Source organism: Chiloscyllium plagiosum, unplaced genomic scaffold, assembly GCF_037043375.1.
Source record: "Chiloscyllium plagiosum isolate Xiang-an unplaced genomic scaffold, Cpla_swu_hap1 HiC_scaffold_44, whole genome shotgun sequence".
In the NCBI taxonomy this organism is placed as follows: domain Eukaryota; kingdom Metazoa; phylum Chordata; class Chondrichthyes; order Orectolobiformes; family Hemiscylliidae; genus Chiloscyllium; species Chiloscyllium plagiosum.
In genome coordinates, this window is record NW_028270182.1 from 46,194,427 (window position 1) to 46,215,496 (window position 21,070).

Sequence of the window (21,070 nt, forward strand, 5' to 3'; positions counted from 1 at the left end):
TTTCTAAGGCGCTGGCCAGACCACATTTCCAGTATTTACACTTCCTGGTGAAGGGCACCAGCCCGAAACGTCGATTCTCCTGCACTTTAGATGCTGCCTGACCTGCCGTGCTTTACCAACAACACGCTCTCAACTCTGTGATTGTATATATGTGGGCGCAGGTCTGCCAGTCTCTGTGGTGCTTAAAATGACACAATCTCTCCCTCAGCTGGCCTCTGCACCCAACTGCAGTGACAATGGTAGAGGGTGATAACCCTCGAGGATTCAGTCTGGGATGGTAAGAGGGAGGGCAGCAGCTCACAGCATCATCCACACTGACAAAATAGTCAAGACACACACACACACACGCACACACACACACACACACTTACCCCCCACACACATTCCCTCCACACACACAAACACACACGCCCACACTCACATACACAAAGACACATACATACACAGACACACACATAGGGAGATATACACAGACATACACCCATGCAGCCACCCACACATCCACACATACCCACACACATCCACACAATCTCACACAAACACACTCATGCAGAGACATACCCACATACCAACGCGCGCACGCACACACACACACACACACATAATGCTGGTATATGGAGAGTTGAAAATATAGTTGGGCCTGTCAGAATTGAAATGCTCATCTCTGAGTGAACTGCTTAATATCGGGTGAAATTGTTCTGTGCTTCCAAAGATATTGTTTGAAAAACCAAACAGCTGTGTAACTTGAGAGATTCACAGTAAATGATTGGTTGTCTTCCCAGAACAGTGCTGTGAGGAGACCAGCAGATGTTAATATTGTATGAATCTAATCATAAATCACATGGCTAGCTCTGCTGACTCACAATGGCAGGCACCTGGGTCCAATTTCATCCTCGGGAACTGACTTTGTAGAGTTTTCGCATTCTCCTCGTGTCTGCGTGGGTTTCCTCCAAATGGTCCGGTTTCGACCCACTGTTAAAAGGTGTGCGTGATTGGTGAAGTGGCCAAGGTAAATTGCCCATAGTGCCCAGGGATGTGTAGATTAGGGGCATTAGTCAGGTGTAAACGTAGGATAGTAGGGAAATGAGTCTGTGCAAGTTGCCCTTCGAAGGATCAGTGTGGATGTGTTGGGCCGAAGAGTCTGTTTCCACACTGTACGGATTCTATGAACTCTATGAACAATAGGGACCAACAGAGAGAGAGAGGAGGAGAGAGTCTTTGATTCCAATTTCAATGTATTTACTTCAAGAACGGTATTGTACAGAATTGCAGACAGATGTATACACAAACGTAATTACTGGCACTAATACACATAACACATACAGACAGAGATATGCACAGATATGGACGTTTACACACAAACATACCCCCACATGCAGGCGCACATAATGTCTTTAACACAGAGCTATATAAGGACTTTTTTATTAATAAGCGATCAGTGGTCAGTCGGAAACGGCAGGAGAATGGAGTTAAGAAATATTTCAACCGTGATCTAATGCCATGGCAGACTAGATGGGCTGAATGGCGAAAGTGAGGACTGTAGATGTAGGATATCAGAGTCGAGATTACAGTGGTGCTGGAAAGGCACAGCAAGTCAGACAGCATCCCGAGGAACAGGAAAATCGAGGTTTCGGGCAAAAGCTCTTCATCAGGAATGAATTATGAAGGGCATTTGCCTGAAACGTCTATTTTCCTGCTACTTAGATGCTGCCCGACTTGCTGTGCTTTTCCAGCACCACTCTAGTCTAGATGGGCTGAATGGCCGAATTCTGCTCCATTGTCTCATGTTCATAAGATCTTGTGGCGCGTGGATATGTCTTCCTGCAAGTGCAGTGGAGACTCAAATTGATAAGTATTTGATTGTACAGAGTTAATGAGAATGTGGATAGGTTTGAGCGGCTGAAAGATCTATACCTGTTCCTAATTGTCATCTCCTTGTATCTCAAAAGTATGGTGATTGGTTTGAGGGTAACACATTTTGAGAATCTTCCCATTACAGACTGAGACAGGGATATTCCTTTCTCTTTGAGGGTTGTGTGATCTGTGGTGTTCTCATCCCCAGAGCGCAGAGAAGACTGGGTTACTGAAAACAATCAAGGCTGAGTTCCATAGATCTTTGATGAACAAGATAGAGTCTATGTTTATTAGAAACAGGTGGTAAAGGGATGTTTAGTTACATTCACATCAACAATGCACATTCGGAATGGTGCAGGAGGTTCGAGGATCTAAATGGCCCACTGCTGCTCCTCACCCATGTGTTGTTCTCGCAACCACTCAGTAATGTTACAGATGTAAAGAAAGATCACATTCAGCCAGTCAGGATCATTATAACGAGACAAGAGGAGATAATTCTGCCCTATAAGCATTTATACAGGAATAGATTGAATTCATTCAGCCCACTAAGTACATTACACAACAGAGAATGAGGCCATCCAACTTTCCTCGCCTACTGCCCAGCAACAGGGGAGACCTGGTTAACTAACAGGAATAAACATTCCGGATAAATGTTTATTTTCAGGCTGTAACTGGATAGTCTGCTTCGGGGATCAGTGTCACATTATCAGCTATTTACAATCTAATCGAATTACTTGGATTAGGCTGATAGATTGGAGCTCAATTGGTTCATTCACCAAGATAGTCATTTAACTGGATATTCTGACTCTGCAGTGGGATACAGACAGGGGAGGACAGTGAGCAAAACTTTGGCAGAAAACAGTGTAACGAGTGTTAACGGAAGTCAGTGATGTGACGAATGGATAAAATAACAGTAAACTTCTAAATAAAGAGAAAATCTTAGAACTCTTTGGTGCAGAAGGATTTGTATGTCTTGGTGCATAAATCACACACACTTAGTCAGCAGATTCAGCAAATGATTGCGAAAGTGGACAGGGTTGTTAAGAAAGCATATGGTGTTTTGGCTTTCATTAACAGGGGGATTGAGTTTAAGAAGCGTGAGATCTTGTTGCAGATCCATAAAACTTTGGTTAGACCGCACTTGGAATACTGCGTCCAGTTCTGGTCGCCCTATAATAGGAAAGATGTGAATGCATTGGAGAGGGTTCAGAGGAGGTTTACCAGGATGCTGCCTGGACTGGAGGGCTTATCTTGTGAAGACAGGTTGACTGAGCTCGGACTTTTTAAATTGGAGAAAAAGAGGAGGAGAGGGGACCTAATTGAGGTATATAAGATAATGAGAGGCATGGATAGAGCATTTCAGGCCTGAGAATGAGAGATGTTCATATTGACCTGGGTAAGACCGTGAGAAGAGTGTATTGGGCCGTAGTTGATGGATGAGAGAATAAAACTAATGATTCTATTTTAGAAAAGAATATACTCATTAAACACAGGTACTAGAAGACATGAATTTATTGTACAAAAACTATGCAGACTCGTATAAACCTACATTCAAATTATAAATTACAAATCATTCCTAAATGGAGCAGATTACAGGGATGGAGTCATGCAATCAGGGGAATGTTCACCCAGACCTTACATGGTTCTGGTTGGTTCTCGGATAACGTTATTGCATGTTTCAGTTCAGAGAACGAGAAAATGTAACTTGTCTGAAAAGCAACAGCCATTGCTCCATCGCTTTACGTATTCTTCTCGACAGCAACGTATGAGGGCTGAAAACCACCAGTCAACTTTACCACACATGGAGGGTTTCTTTTGAGGATTTATTGGAATCTATCCACTCCGTGCAGAACGGGATTTCAGAAAAATCCAACTGTTCCAAGAAGAAACACAATTTTTAGCAGCTTCTGTGAGGCAGAAAAAACAATCGAAACGATCTCAATTTCGTTTTGGCAAGAAATTAACTATTATTTGCACGAAGATCTTCCGAACGAATATTCTGCGGAATTCTTTATTCATTTTGCCTTCAGGCATGCGTGTCAGAGTTATAGGAAAATAAATGTTGATGTACATTTGTCAATATCGAAACTGTTTGTCATTTCTCTTTCCATCCTAATTCAAGTGCCTTCGCTTTGGTTTTAAATTAGTTATTTTTATAAATTTAAGAAGTCTTCCTTACTTGTTCCTAACTCTGAGCCTGACCCAATCTCAGACGGATATCATTAGTTGTATCACACACTTGGTTACATTGATAATTTGTCGTGAGCCATGGAGGAGTGGGAATAGACAAAGAAACAATGACTAACCTCGGGAGGAACAAGGATAAGGGGAAATTCCCGAAGAACAGTTTGAGCAAGAAATCTCTTCCCTGCAAGTCTGTGGTACCTGTGTGTTTACATTTATTCAAAGGTGTGTTACTTAAGTATTTCACGGGAAAGTGACTCAAAGATAATGAATTACAGATATGGACGTTGCGCTAAGACCATAATCTGATCAGCTACAACCATAGTGCCTGGTGGAGCAGGGTACCACAACTGTTCCTCAGTCCTAATTCGCCACATTCCATTCAGCCCCTCAATCTGCTACTCAGGAGCAGTTGGAGATTACTTGCTCCTGGTACCTGGTGCACCGAAACAGAGGAGACCATTCAGCTCCTGAAGACAGTCAAGTATGGTTTGGTGTAGATTGGAACACTTTCTTGTGAAAAGAGTGGGTGTTACTGTGAAACAGCCTACTCCTCTCTCTTTACAGACGTTCCGCCATCTCCATTTATTTGTCATATTGTAGACCCAGATTCACAGTGAATAATGCCCAAATACTGTACCCAGATATTACTCACAAAATCCTCTGGTCTCTCTGACTACAACATTCCTTCACAGGATTTCTAGGAAAATAGCAACGATGAACCTTACAATAACATATTGCAAGAACATTAGAAGCAGGTGTAGGTCATTCGGTCCCTACAGCCAGTCTTTACCATCAATAGGCTCATGGCTGATCTGCTCTAGGCCCCAACCCCTGGACTGCCTGACGTTTCAAATATTCATCCATTCCTGTTTTTCAACTATCTCAGTGATCTACTTCCCCTAACTCCATGGAATACAGACGTTCCGACAGTCACTTCCCTCTGTGAGAAGGAAACACTCCCCACACATACACCGTGACCTATTGAAATTAAAAAGTATATGAACGCAAGATAAGAGTGGCGTTGCTAACAGGACAGGATTAACTCATGCTGGTATCAAGGAACCCGTAGAAAATTGATCTTTAAGGAAATCAGGTATAACCTCTCCACTGGTTGGAGTGATTAAGCACAACGAAGATGTTCCTGGTTCTTGGCCAACTATCATCTCAGTCCTGGGACATCTCTTCAGAAGATCCACAGTGCCTACATCTTCAGTTATGCCGCCATGTCATTTCCCCCATCATAAGCTTAGAAGTGAAGATGGTCACCGGAGATCACACAACATTCCGAACAATGTGTCCCACTCAGTTCCTGAAGCAGTCTGTGCCCATGTGCAGCAAAAGACCGGATAGAATTTCGGCTTGTGTTGTTAAAGTGTCGGAAACATTCTTGTAACAATCCTGCTGGACACTGTGCATTCCGACAGTAAAGGGAAGAGCTTATTCAGCACCTCAACCTAACTTAACAGGAATGTGAGAAGGTCATTCACCCCATCAACACTTTGGATAAGAATATGGATAGTTCATTCACTCCGTCCTGTCTATTGCACAGGAAGAGAAAAACCTAGTCAAACATATTGAGCCTTTAAACAGGAAGCCGGGTTGCGCAGTCAGGTTCTTGAGTTTCTCCCATGAGACCAGGAGGCGGCCGTTCAGCCCCTCAGGCCCGTGCACAGGAATAGGAGGATGTTATCGACACCCCAACATGACAAACCAATGAAGCAGAGACTGCACATGGACTGCACCATATTGTTCCTCCTGGCTCCATTGCCAATGGTACACAATTGATATATTAATGTGGTTTGTTGACAGTGCATAAGAAAGACAAATGTTTGGGGAGACATCTCCAAGAAGTAAGACCGGTATTCCATTTAGAGTTCAGAAGCTATTGGGAATGGCTAACTCTTTCAGAAGTAAGAAATTGCAGCTGCTGACCGATTTGTGAACAATGTGACATTCAGAACAGGTTCACACACCAACTGCACATTGAGGCGGTGAGAGTTCATTCAGAACCTAGAGCTCTCTCTCAACCAACATGGGAGATTCACAGAGCTACGTAAACGACCAAGAAGCACATATAATGGGGAAAATGAAATTTCTCATGCTACCAATGTTTTTTAAAGGAAATAATGTATGTTAGTACATCATCTTCAAGATTCAATGCAGTCAGCTCTTATTGTCACACTGTGCTGCAAATTGAACATCCATTTCCTTCGCGCTTTCCCAGAGATTATTCTGATGGAATACCTATGTACTGTCTCGGTGACAAGGAAATCATTGTTTATAAAGGAGAGAAAGTCTGTCCGCAATAGCCCAAATTTCGCCTCAACAACACTCCATAACTGCAGGAAGGTGTTTTTACTCCTACACACGATTCACTTTGTAATGAAGGCTGACATTTCCTTTTCCTCTCCTGATTAATAGATACTATGCGTAAAGTCTGTTAGTGACTTCTGACCATGGACATCCAGGTCCTTTTTGCCAAAAGCACTTCCCACCCTTTCAACATCGAATAAATGCAAAATGAAAAGCACGGTACGTGTTGTTCACATTCAAATCACTTCTTTGCGTTACAAATAGTAGTGCTCCAAGCACTGATACGTGTCATACACAATGCGTCGTGGCGTTCTGTCCAAAGGAGGACCCTAGTCTCTGTATTCTCTTCATCATCCAATTCTGAATCAATATAGGATATTCCCCCTTACCCAAGGACTTTAACTTTTGTCACTCACCTGTGAGCAATCATGTCAAATTTCTGAAAATTCAAATGCACCGTTTCCACTGGTTCTCATTCAACGTTGTCACAACCAGGATCCCCCACAAACTCCAGTAAGTTTTTCAATGGTAGTTTCCCTGTCCTGAATCTCGGTTGACGCTGCTCAATCATATAATTATTCTCCAAGTCTCTAGTTATCGTTAATTACAAAAAAAAATGCTCATAATTTCCTCACAACTGTCATCAAGTTATCCACCAGTTGGTTTTCTGATTTCACTCTCCGTCCTGTTTAAAATATTTGTGGGCACAAGAGCTACTTTCCAGTCTGCAGGATCATTTCCATAATATAAAGGGCTTTGATGAACTTTGACCTACCTCATGTAATTAAGGAAACGACAGTGCGGAATGAGGCCATTGATCCATCGTGTCCAAACCAGTTCCGAAAATAGTCATCCAGCAAGCTCATTTCTCCAACCCTATCTCTATAACCCTCTAAATTAATCACCAACCTTGTCCAGCAGCTTACCAACCTTCACTACAATGAATTTTCCCAGTTCTTGAACTTTTCTCATTCTAAATTTCATGAAGATCCTCACTTTCGCCAGTCTACGTGTTGTCTAAAATTTCCAAAAGATTTTCTGTTGCATTCTCTGTTTTGACCGAACCAACAGATTCACCTCACCAGACAGAGATGGCCTCTGTCACTTCATGAATAGGAGAGAGGGTGGAACTCTGTCATAATTGACATGTCACCCACTTCTGTCTGGAAAGTTCCAGAATCAAAATTGTTGATGGGCATTTTGAGTACAGTCCTCTTCCTGGTGTGAGACTGCAGGTTATGCTGAAGGAGGTTGCACAGCTCAGTGACCTCCTCATTGTTGAAATAAATTGGCTTCACACTTTGCACTTGGAAAAGGTTCAACATTGGGAAATATTTGTAGAAATCCCAGCAAGGAAAGTGCAGTATCCTGCTTCCCACTATGCAGTCTCTGCAGACCCAGATGCCCCATAACTTGTCCAGGGTGGGGACAACAGAACCTCAGGTCTCCCTGAATGAATGCAGCAGCAGACACACAAATCTGAGAAAACCAACCAGAGAACCTCCACTGACTTTCCAATGACAGGAGCAATTCAATCCCTTCATACATGTCACAACCACTCAGTGTTGAAAATGTCTATCTCTCTTCCGCTTTTATTCTTGGCTGATAAACTGTACATTTCTGTGTAGTCCCATGACCTGAAATATGAATAGTTCTGCTCTCCATGGAAGTAGTTGACAATGTGACTGCACAGTTTTCTGTACCTCAGTCATGATAATAGCAACACCACGACTGCTGGTGGAGATGTTGGGGACGTGATGGTCTAGCGGTATTTTCTCCAGTCTATAAATCCAGGGACCCAGGTGATACCTAAACCCGGACTTCAATCCCACCACAACAGATGGCGGACTTTGAATTAAATGACATATTTGGATTTAACAATCTAATGAAATATTGATGGTTATTAAAACTAAGAACACCTGACTCACTTGTGTCTTTCAAGGAAGGAAACGTGCTGTCTTCACTGGTCTGGCCTACATATTACTCCAGACCCTCAGCAATGTTAGTCTCTCAAATGCCCTTTGAAATGGGTAGGCCAGTCATTCAGTTATAACACTACGAGGTCTAAAAGAAGTGAAACCAGACAGACCTAAGCACTGGCAGCCGACAGCACGACGAAGCACAATAGTTCAGAAAGGCAGTTCCCCAGCACCTTCTCAAGAGCAACTCAGAAAGAAAATTAAATACTGGCCCAGCCAACACCACCCATGTCCCATTAATGAGGTAAAGAAGAAAATCACACTCAGGCAAGAGAGATAGAGGGGACAGATCTCGCTTCAAACAGGTACTTGGACATGTACCTACAAAGGCACGATACTCGGGAATATGGGAAGAGGTGAAAAATAAATTAAAATACTTTCACATTTTATTTTCATCCCAGCTGATTATCAACAATCCCGTTGTTTGTTTTTTTTATTTCTTTCTATCTCTCTATTTCTCCGTACATTCATCTCACTTCAGCAACATACATTACACTATTTCCCAGCTTCTTTCAGATCTGCTGTACGGTCAGGGGACTCAAATGCTAAATGTTTTTCACTCGACAGAGACTGGCAAACCTGCTCCGTTTCCCTGGCACTCTATTTCTTTTTGATTCAGATCTACAGTATCTTTCTTTGCTTGATTTGACTTCTATTTTTCTTATTTGAGAGGACATTGGCCCATTGAGCCCACATTGACCTTCTGCAGAGCATTTAACACAGAACCACCTCATTCATTATTCCTGCACTTCCTTTGGCTAGCCCGCCTCCTCCCATATCCCTGCATTTCCCATAGCAAACACACCTAGCTGCACACGATGGGTAATGTAGCATCGTCTATTCACTAAATCTATTTGTACTGTGGGAAGAACTTGGAGCCCCTGGAGGAAACACTTGCAAGCATAGGGAGAATGTGAAAACTAAAGACAAACAGACCTGAAGCTGGAAGCTAACCGGAACCCTTGTACTGTGAGACAGCCTTGCTAAACATTGAGACACCGTGTTCCCCTCCTGCTCGCCCACAAACCGGGTCCCTGGTACTGTGAGACAGGCGTGCTAACCACTGAGACACCATTCTCCCCTCCCCTCCCCCCAAACCGGGTCCATGGTACTATGAGACAGCCGTGTTAACCACTGAGACAAAATGTTCTCCTTCCCCTCCCAATCCCCCAGAACATGGTCCCAGGTACTGTGAGACAGCCGTGATAACCACTGAGACACCATGTCCCCTCCCCCTCCCGCCCAAACCTGGTCGGTGGTACTGTGAGACTGTCATGCTAACCACTAAGACACCATGTCCCCCTCCCCTGCCCCCTCCCAAACCAGGTCTCTGATACTGTGAGACAGCCTTGCTAACCACTAAGAAACCATGTCCCTCTCCACCTCACCTCAAAACGGGTCCCTGATACTGCGAGATAGCCGTGCTAACTACTGAGACACTATGCCCCTTCCCTCTCTCCCCCAAACCGGGTCCCTGGTACTATGAACAGCCGTGCTAACCACTGAGACACCATGTCCCCCTCCACCTCCCACTCCTCACAAAACAGGGTCCCTGGTACTGTGAGACAGCCGTGCAAACCACAGAGACACCATGCCCCTTCCCCCTCCCCCCAAACAGGGTACCTGATAGTGTGAGACAGCCATGCTAACCACTGAAACACCACTCCCCCTACCCTCCTGCATACCGGGACCCTGGTACGGTGAGACAGCCGTGTTAACCACTAAGGCAACATGCCTGCCTCCTCCATACTGGGTATCTGGTACTGTGAGACAGCCATGCGAACCACTGAGACACTATTCCCCCCCCCTCCCCCATACTCCCCCAAACCGTGTCCCTGGTACTGTGCGACAGCCGTGCTAACTACTGAGTCACCATGCCCCCTCCCCCTCCCTCCCAAACCGGGTCCCTGGTACTGTAGACAGCCGTGCTAACCACTGAGACACCATTCCCCCTTCCCCCAAACGGGATCCCTGGCACTGTGAGACAACCGTGCTAACCACTGAGACACCATGCCCCACCCCTCCCCCAAACCGGGTCCCTGGTATCGTGAGACAGCCGTGATAACCACTGAGACAACATGCCCCATTCCTCCCAAACGGGGTCCCTTGTACTGTGAGACAGCCGTGCTAACGCCTGAGAAAACACGCCCCCTCTCCCTCCCACTTCCCCATCCCCCAAACGAAGTCACTGTGCTTGGGAATACTGTGGAAAATGTAAACCTGAAATGCAAACAGTAAACAGTGACAAAACCACACAAATGTTTCAGGGTGTGGAGGGAGAAGCATAAGGAGCGTATTGAGTCTGATATGATCCTCTTCTGAGAAACTCATATTGAACTCAAAAGGTTAATTGTGTTTCTCTCTGCTCAGAATCTGTTATGGTTTTCCAGCAGTTTCAACTGAGTTACTCTTTTGCACTGTGGATAGATGTCTGATCTGAAAAGGAACAGTGAAACTGCCATTTCTGTTGTCTCTCAAGTATTTCGTTATGGTTTTTGAACGAAAAATTAAAAACTCTGTGCGTGACAGCTCTCTAAATACCGATAATTTATTGCCACTGTCATAATGAATTTTGAAAATGTTGAACTCGTACGATCAATTCTCTGAAAGTAACTGATTGAAGTACTGATCCCAATTGTTATCAATGTCATATCATGCTCCTGATGTCATAGGACATATTCATCCATGGTATGCGAAGGCACGGGCAAGATCAGAGTTTATTTGTCATCCCCAATGGCTCTGAACTAAGCGACACAGAGTTGCCCTGTTTTACATCTTCAGACCAAAGTGATGCAGATCCACACAGAGCTGTTTGTAGGAGCATTCCAAGATTTTTAACATTACTTGTGAAGGAACAGCAAATTATTCCCGAGCCAGGATGACTTGCAACTTGGAAGATACCTTGAAGAGACTGCATTTCCCATTGTACCCATTACCAGTGCAAAATGTTTTCTAATTCCCATTAATCACTGTTTTGCTCAGGGTCCTTGATTCCACCCTCATTCGAGTCCTGCTTCAATTGAAGGGGAATTCACGCTGATCTCACCTCAGATTACATTGGACGTTCAGTTGTAAGAATGAGGAGCAAAAGACAAGAACACTATTTGTTTGAACAATGTCCTCACAATATTCAACCGGAAATTGATGCTTGGTCTTCCTTAATACATTACTTCAACATGACATCACTTTTTAAACAATGTTCAAATCGGTGGGTGTTTGTTCTTTTAATTCCCTTCCAATTCAACGTAAAACGTGAATTGGTCTTCTGTAATGTGTTTATAATCCAGAATTTAAATCAATCTCAATCATCGTTGAATTAGTTCTTTCAAACAAAATTAATGAATGAGCCTGTGTCCATCCTACAGATGATAAAGATCTTTCAGCTCTGACTACTGCAGCGAATATTGTAAAGATTAAGCTGCAGGCCCACGTAAAATGGAAATGTTGCAGGACAAGGTGCCAAAAGTTAGTTCAAGGTTAATGATGTCCAAGCCTTATTAATAATACATGCAGAGGGGCGGAGTATGAAAGCAGAATTCAGCTCCATGTCTAAAATAATATTTGTGGCTCCCTCAGAGAAGACCACAACTGATTCACGCTGTAAATTCACCAAAATAGGGAAAAAACGAGACTGGAATTCCCAATTCTACAACATCTGTAAACAGGAAGAAAATCAAGGTTTGTTTCTGAAATTCATCAATGTTGATGATAAGAATGTGGGAGATATTGGAGGATGATAAACAATGTTATGGATCACACAATGATTAACCGGGTGGATCACACTGAGCAGTGTTAGGGTACAGGAGGGTACAAACGGATTGTTCAGATGGCAAGATCAATAGCTGATAAAAGGTAACACTGAAATATGGGAGATGCTGCACTTTGGAAGATGTAATGAGACAAGAGAGAACTCAAACCATGAAGATAGGCTAGATTTGCTTTTGAAGCAGAGAAGGGTGAGGGGTGAACCTAATAGAGGTGTATAAGTCCATGAGAGATATGGGCAGAGTGAACAGACAACAGCTTTTCCCCTTAGTCAAAGGGTCAAAAACAAGGGTACATACGTTTGAAATGGAAGAGAAGATACAAAGCGAGGATTTGAGGAATCTGCTTTGAACCCAGAGTATGATATGTGTCAAGAATGCACTGCCTGGGAGGATGGTTTAGGAATGCAACCTCACAATCTTTATAAAACACTTGCATCAGCACTGGATGATGCAGACTTGATGGGTCTTGTCTTTATTGCATGATTCCATGTGGTGGAAGCCATGAAAGCTTTGATATATTGTGAAGCAAGAGCCAATGGGACTTTTGGTTTGTTCTGGCGAACTGTGCTTAGTAAGTGGCGAGATTACAAAGCAGTATCATCCTATGGCGTATCAGCACTTACTCAACCTAAGACAGCCCAGCCATCTCTGAAAACATCCAAAATAATTCACATGCCCAGTGCAAACATCGTCAATCAAAAGCACAAACGTTATTCCAGCTGTTTGAACCATTATTTTAAGGAAACCAATAACAGACTTCCCTCCATTATTACAGACCTGTATCTGTAAGGTTAATATTTCTCTGAAAAAACAATAAATTCCATTCCATACGTTCGCTTTGACAGTGAGTCAGTTTTCCTGTGTTTTCCTGCGAGCTGTTCACCACAGCATGGCAGCTTGTTTAACACTCCATCCACCACTAGTAATATTTACTCCCAGCTAAACCAGCACATGAGATGCACAGCTGGCACTCCCTTGGATGGACCAACACCAACTGGACTGGAACGTCTCAAGGGCAATTAATGCTGGTCGAGCTCCGTTAAAATGCCTGACTTCTAAAGCAGTTTCAAGGGAGGCTTTGACTTTGCCCTATGCTCCTGATCGTTCTCCAAAACCATGAAACTTTCCTGAGTGCTTTTTCCAGGGCTGTTTAAAAGTCACATGTGGAAAGTTGTGCCTAATAACCGAAAGGAGAAGTCTGCCTTGTGCATGAGAATCGTCTCATAATTTTTCAGTATCTAAAAAAACATCAGGGGTAAGTCACCAATACAGCTCCGTCATGCGATAAGATCGTGGATGATCTTATTGTGACCTTAATCACACATTCCTCCTTTTCCCTTACAACATTAGTGCGTCACACTTAGTCAAGTATCTGCCTGCCTCTGCCTTAGGAATATTCAATGTCTCATCCTCAATTGCTATCTGGGAAGAGAGTTCACAAATACACGTCACTTTTAGTGGTTAAAACAAGCAACATCTGGGAACCTGAGCTGTATACCGGAGGTGAGAGTTGATGCAGGTGAGGCAATAGCAAGAGGTAGACAGCTCGTGGGAAGGATTTTCCTGGGAAGATACCAAGGGATTAGTTAAAGTGTGTTTGCTTTAACGCAAGGAGTATCAGGAATAAAAGTGATTAACTTAGAGCATGGATCAGTACCTGGTGCTATGATGTTGTGGTCATAACAGAGACATGGGCTTCTCAAGGGCAGGAATGGTTGCTGGATGTTCCGGTGTTTAGAGCATTTAAAAAGAATTGGGAGGGGGGGAAAGAGGAGGAGGTGTTACACTACTAATCAGAGAGGGTATTACAGCTACAGAAGCTTCCATTGTCGAGGAAGATCTGCCTACCGAGTCAGTATGGGTGGAAATTAGGAACAGCAAGGGAGTAGTCACTCGTTCGGGGTTTACCACAGGCCCCCCAATAGTAGCAGGGAGATTGTAGAAAGCATAGGTCAGCAGATTTTGGAAAAGTGTGGACGTCGTAGTGTTGTTGTAATGGCTGACTTTAATTTTCCCAATATTGATTGGAACTTCCTTCGAGCAAAAGATTTGATTGGAGCTGTTTTTGTAAGGTGTGTTCAGGAGGTTTTCCTAACTCAGTACGTTGTTAGACCGACGAGGGGAGAGGCCATTATAGACTTAGTGCTCGAAAACGAGCCGGGGCAGTTATCAGATCTTGTGGTAGGAGAGCATTTTGGTGATAGTGACCATAACTGCCTCACGTTATACATAGCTATGGAAAAGGAGAGGATAGCAAAATGGGAGGATATTTAATTTGGGAAGAGGAAGCTATGATGCGATTAGACATGAGATAGGAAGCATTGACTGGGAGCAATTGTTCCATGGTAAAGGCACTATAGACATGTGGAGATTGTTTAAGGAACAGTTATTGCAAGTAATGAATAAATATGTCCCTCTGAGACAGGCAAGAAGCGGTAAGATAAAGGAACCTTGGATGACAACAGTGATGGTTCTTCTCGTCAAAAGGAAGAAGGTAGCTTACATAAGGTGAAGCTAGGGTAACGCTTAGCTCTAGACGATTACAGGCAGGCGAGGAAGGAGCTCAAAAATGGTCTGAGGAGAGCCAGGAGGGGGCACGAGAAAGGCTTGACAGAACGGATTAGGGAGAACACAAAGGCATTTTACACTTATGTGAGGAATAAGAAAATAGTCAAAGAAAGTGCAGGGCCGATCAGGGGTAGCATAGGGAACTTGTGTGTGGAGTCTGAGGAAGTAGGGGAAGCAGTAAATGAGTTTTCCTTTCTTCTAACTGTACGAAAGAAACGAACTTCGTAGAGAATGAAACCTTTGAAGAGCAGGTGTGCATGCTGGAATGGATAGAGGTCGAGGAAGCTGATGTGCTGAAATTTTTGTCAAACATTAAGATTGACAAGTCGCCAGCCCAGGACCAGATTTGTTCTCGGCTGCTTTGGGAAACGAGAAATGCAATTGCTTCGCCACTTGCGAAGTTCTTTGCATCCTCGCTGTCCACTGGAGTCGTACCTGAGGACTGGAGAGAGGCAAATGTAATTCCTCTCTTCAAGAAAGGAAATAGGGAAATCCGCGGCAGTTACAGACCAGTACGTCTCACGTCTGTCATCTGCAAGCTGTTAGAAAGGATTCTGAGGGAGAGGATTTATGACCATCTTGAAGAGAATTGTTTGATTAAATGCAGTCATCACGGCTTTGTGAGGGACAGGTCTTGCCTCACAAACCTTATCGAGTTCTTTGAGGATGTGACTGGAAAAGTTGATGACGGTCGAGCTGCGGATGTGGTGTATATGGACTTCAGCAAACCATTTGATAAGGTTTCCCATGGTAGGCTCATTCAGAAGGTCAGGAGGAATGGGATACAGATGAACTGAGCTGTCTGGGGACAGAATTGGCTGGCCAACAGAAGACAGCGAGTGGTAGTAGAAGGAATATATTCTGCCTGGAAGTCAGTGGTGAGTAGTGTACCACAGGGCTCTGTCCTTGGGCCTCTACTGTTTTTAATTTTTATTAATGACTTGGATGAGGGGATTGAAGGATGGGTCAGCAAGTTTGCAGACGACACAAAAGTTGGAGGTGTCGTTGACAGTATAGAGGACTGTTGTAGTCTGCAGCGGGACATTGACAGGATGCAGACATGGGCTGAGAGGTGGCAGATGGAATTAAATCTGGATAAATGCGAGGTGATGTATTTTGGAAGGTCGACTTTGAAAGCTGAGTACAGGATTAAGGATAGGATTCTTGGCAGTGTGGAGGAACAGAGGGATCTTGGTGTGCAGATACATAAATCCCTTAAAATGGCCATCGAAGGGGACAGGGATGGAAAGAAAGCATATGGCGTTTTGGCTTTCATTAACAGGGCGATTGAATTTAAGAATCGTGAGATCTTGTTGAAGCTCTATAAAACTTTGGTTCGACTACACATGGAATACTGCGTCTAGTTCTGGTTGCCCTATTATAGGAAGGATGTGGATGCTTTGGAGAGGGTTAAGAGGAGGTCTACCAGGATGCTGCCTGGAATGGAGGGCTTATCTAACGAAGAAAGTTTGACTGAGTTCGGACTTCTTTCATTGGAGAAAAGGAGGAGAAGGGACCTAATTGAGGTATATAAGATAATGAGTGGCATAGATAGAGTTGACAGCCAGAGATTATTTCCCAGTGCAGAAATGGCTAACATAGTTTTAAGCTGTTTGGAGGAAAGTGTAGTGGAGATGTCAGAGGCGGGTTCTTTACACAGAGAGTTGTGAGAGCATGGAATGCGTTGCCAGCAGCATTTGTGGAAGCAAGATCATTGGAGACATTTAAGAGTCTGCTGGACATGTATATGGTTCAGAAATGTGAGGGTGCATACGTGAGGATCAATGGTCGGCACAACATCGTGGGCTGAAGGGCCTGTTCTCTGCTGTACTGTTCTATGTTCTATGATCTATCTTCTTTATTGAGATATTCTTTTGTTTTATTGTCCATCCACTCCTGGTAATGTCTCTCACAAGCTGAAATATTGTTTCAGAGTTCAAATTGAAAAGACTACTGGGAATATTTTGGGGTTACCAAGATCACATGTTGTTCGCCTAAATTCCAGCAGATCCAGAATCAGTCAGTTCAAGATTTCCTACTGAAATAAACGTTCCTCACAGGGGTTAGTTGAGTGAATCTTCTCTGCACTTATTTGCATGTCATTATGGCCATCACTCTCTCCATTTGGTAACCCAAGTGCCCGGTTGCTCTGCGCTTCAACCCAATCTCTCCATTGAAATAATACACTGCCTTTAAATTCTACCCGCCAACAACTTTGAGTGCACAGTTTTTCTTACGATGCTGCGTACAACAATATTTGTCTGCTCACTTGACCCATCTTAATCTATTTATAGACTCATGTCCTCTTCATACCTTGCTTTTCGAACAGTTTCAAATGTCTGCATTCTCCCCTAATACAGACAGAATATTTGGCCAAATAGATAGATTGTGGCCAATGGAGTTGACAATTTATATTTCTAATCAATGTCTAAACTATGAACTTGTGACAACGCTAAAATGTTTTATATTCCCATCATTCAGTTCCCAAAACTCAAAGTAGGGACAGATGGTGTAGAATCCGTGTGGTTACAACTGAGGAAAAGGTGAATAACCACAGTTGGAGTTATGTACAGGCCTACAAATCACAGTCAGGAGCTGGGGCGGGTGACATATCAGGAGATAGAAAAGATGTATAGGAAAGGCAAAGTTACAGTGATTGCGGAGATTTCAATATGCAGGTGGACTGGGAAAATAAAGTTGGTCGTGGTTTGCATGAAATAGAATTTATGGAATGTCTACGAGGTGGCTTTTTGGAGCAGCTTATGGTGCAGGCAATGAGGGATCGGGCAATACCGGATTTAGAGTTGTGCAATGAGGCAGACTTGATAAGGGAGCTAAAGGTAAAGAAAGCTTTATGATGCAGTGAGCATAATATTATTTAACCTACTCTTCAATTTAATAGGTGAAGATAGAATCAGAGTTCACAATATTACCACTGAATAAAAGCAACTACAAGAGCATGAGGGAGGAACTGGTTTGAATTGACTGGGAGAGTAGGCTAGCAGTAAAGACAGTGGGACAGTAATGTGGGGAGTTTCTGGGAGTAAGTCAGGAGACACAGCAGAAATTCATCCCAAGCTAAAAGAGTCATGATCTGGGGAGGATGAGTCAACAATGGATGACAGGGAAAATCAGAGTTAGCGAAAAAGCAAAAGAGAAATCAGGTAACATGGTAAATGCCAGTGGAAAACCAGAGGAATTGGAAGCTTTCAAATACCAATACAGGGCAACAAAATAAGAAATAGGAGGAAGAATATTAAATATTAGGGTAAGCTAGCCAGTAATATAAAAGACTGTAGGAGATTCTTTAGATATATAGAGGGCAGAAGAAAGGCAGAATTGGACATTGGGGCGCGGAAAACGACGCTGGAGATATAGTAATGAGGAACAAATAATGACTGAGAAACTGAACAATTATTTCATGTCAGTTTTCACAGTGAAAGACACGAATAGTATATGACAAATTCATGACAGCATGGGGGCAGAGCTGATTAGGAGAAGTTGCTTGAAAAACTAAATGGGTAAATAAACTGGACCAGATGGACGATATCGCAGACTGCCAAGGGAGATAGCTGAAGAAGTAATGGAGACATTTGTGGTGATCTTTCATGAACTTCTATAATCAGGGAGAGGCTCAGAAGACTAGAAAGTTGATAACGTGACACCCTCTTTAAAAAGGGAATAAGGCAAAAGGCAGAAAGTGACAGACCGATTAGCACAACCTCAGTCATGTGTAAGATCCTGGAATCCATTGTGAAGGATGAGATTTCTGAATACTTGCAAGTGAATTGTAAAATTGGGTAAAGTCGGTATGGTTTCATCAAGGAGACGTCATACCTCATAAATCTGTACGAGTTATTTGAGGATGTAACAAGCAAGTGAGGTGAAGGAAAGCCAATGGATGTTATCCACCTGGACTTCAAGAAGGACTTTGACAAGTTGCCACACAGGAGGCTGCTGAGTAAAATAAGGCCCCATTTCGTTAGAGACAAAGTACTAGTGTGTGCAAATGCTTGGCTGTCTGGCTGAAAGTAGAGAGTGGGGATAAAAGGGTCCTTCTCAGGATAGCAGCTGATGACAACTGGTGTTCCACAAGGCTCAGTGTTGGGACCACAACCTTTTACTTTGTACATTAACGAAGTATATGAAGGAACTGAGGGCATTCTGGGTAGGCCTTTAGACGAAATAATGGTACATAGAGGGACAGGTAGCATTTAGGAGGCAGGGAGGCAGCAGAAGGATTTAGATAGAGTAGGAGAGTGGGAAAAGAAGTGGCAGATGGAGTACATCTTGGGAAAGCGTGAGGTGATGCACTTTGTGAGGAGAAAGAGAGGCATGGACTATTTTACAAATGGGGAGAAAATTCAGAATCTGAAGTGCAAACAGAGTTGCGAGTTCTTGCATAGGAATGTCTCAAGGTAAACTTGCAGGTTGAGTGAATAGTTAGCAAGTTGTTGTATCTGCCGCACAGTCAGTTTAAAGTCTCCTATTCAACAAAAGAACTGTGAGGCAACTCTTACAAACAATAATATTTGTTTATTAAGCACAGTCAATGTTAGTACAATAAAATTTAGTATAAAGTAATGAAAAGTATTGCAAATTATCTTATGCTTTTACTTAACATTGGCTGATCATGTACTACCACACTAGAACATGGCCAGGCTACACATGGTGATGCCTTCTTATTCTTCCGATTGTCTTGGAGTTGTTTTCTTTCTCAGTGGTTATTCTCCAGTTACCACACTCCGTGGGGTTTTGAGGTGATTCTTATCCTTCCAAGTCTTCAAGTCCTTGGGAGGGTACGGAGGATCTGCCAATGGAATGATCAGGTTCATTTACCCTGATAAATCAGACTAACCAGGGGTTGGCATATTGATGGCCCAAGGGCGACATTCCAATGTCCCAATAAAGTCCATCTTCAGGAGGGTATTGCAGGGTATGTACTGTAGCTGTCAGGATTGTTTGCAAACCGTCTGTAGGGAGCTCAGCCTGTCTCGATTCTGCAGCATATGGATTAGCACAGAGAGTTTAGACAAAGTTGGGATCCATTACCCAGCAAACTTTAATCACTGTTCATTTTTGTAACTCCATGATAAGTTTATTAATGTTCATCATACGTTCATTGATTCAGGTAGCTTATCCGGTCAGAAAGACAAATACAATTATGACATTTATTTTGAGAGGACTTGAATATTAAAGCAGGGATAGATTTCTGAGTCTTTACAAGGCTCTGGTCAGAGCATATTTGGAATATTTGGTGGGAGCACCATTTAACATATAACTAGACAGATACATGAATGGGCAGGAAGCAGAGGGATACAGATCCTTAGAAAATAGGCAGCAGGTTTAGACAGAGGATCTGGACCGGTGCAGACTTGGAGGCCTGAAGGGCCTGCTCCTGTACTGGAATTTTCTTTGTTTTTCGTTCTTTATTATTCATTCTAAAAATTGCAAATTCTCAACTTACAGTCTGCTACAATTTAATAACATAAAACATTTATTTATTTGACAGTACATGTTCAATTATTGTCATTTCTAAATTAGTCATAGAGATGTACAGCATGGAAACAGACTCTTTGGTCCAACCCATCCATGCCGATCAGATATCGCAACTCAAACTAGTCCCACCTGCCCGGACCCGGGCCATATCCCTCCAAACCATTCCTATCATATATCCATCCAGATGCCTTTTAAATGTTGCAATTGTACCAGCCTCCACCACTTGCTCTGGCAGCTCATTCCATACACATACCACCCTCTGCATGAAAAAGCTGCCCCTTTGGTCTCCTTTATATCATTCCCCTCTCACCCCAAACATATGCCCTCTACTTCTGGACGCCCCCACACCAAGGAAAACATCTTGTCCATTTACCCTATCCATGCCCTTCATGATTTTATAAACGTCTATAAGGTCACCCCTCAGCCTCCGACGTACCACTGAAAACAGCCCTAGCATATTCAGGCTCTCCATACAGCTCAAATGCTCCAACACTAGCAACATCCTTGTAAATCTTTTCTGAACCCTTTCAAGTTTCACAACTTCCTTCTGATAGGAAGGAGACCAGAATTGCACGCAATATTCCAAAAGTGGCCTAACTAACTTTCTGTAGACCCACAACATGACGTTCCAACGCTTGTACTCAATACTCTGACCAATATAGGAAAGGACACCAATCGTCTACTTCATTAACTTATCTATCTCCGACTCTACTTTCAAGGAACAATGAAATTGCACTCCAAGGTCTCTTTGTTCAGCAACACTCCCTAAGATCTCGCCATTAAGAGTATAACTCCTGCTCAGACTTGCTTTCCCAAAATGCAGCACCTCGCATTTATGTAAATTAAACTCCATCTGCCACTCCTAAGCCCATTGGCCCATCTGATCAAGATCCTGTTGCAATC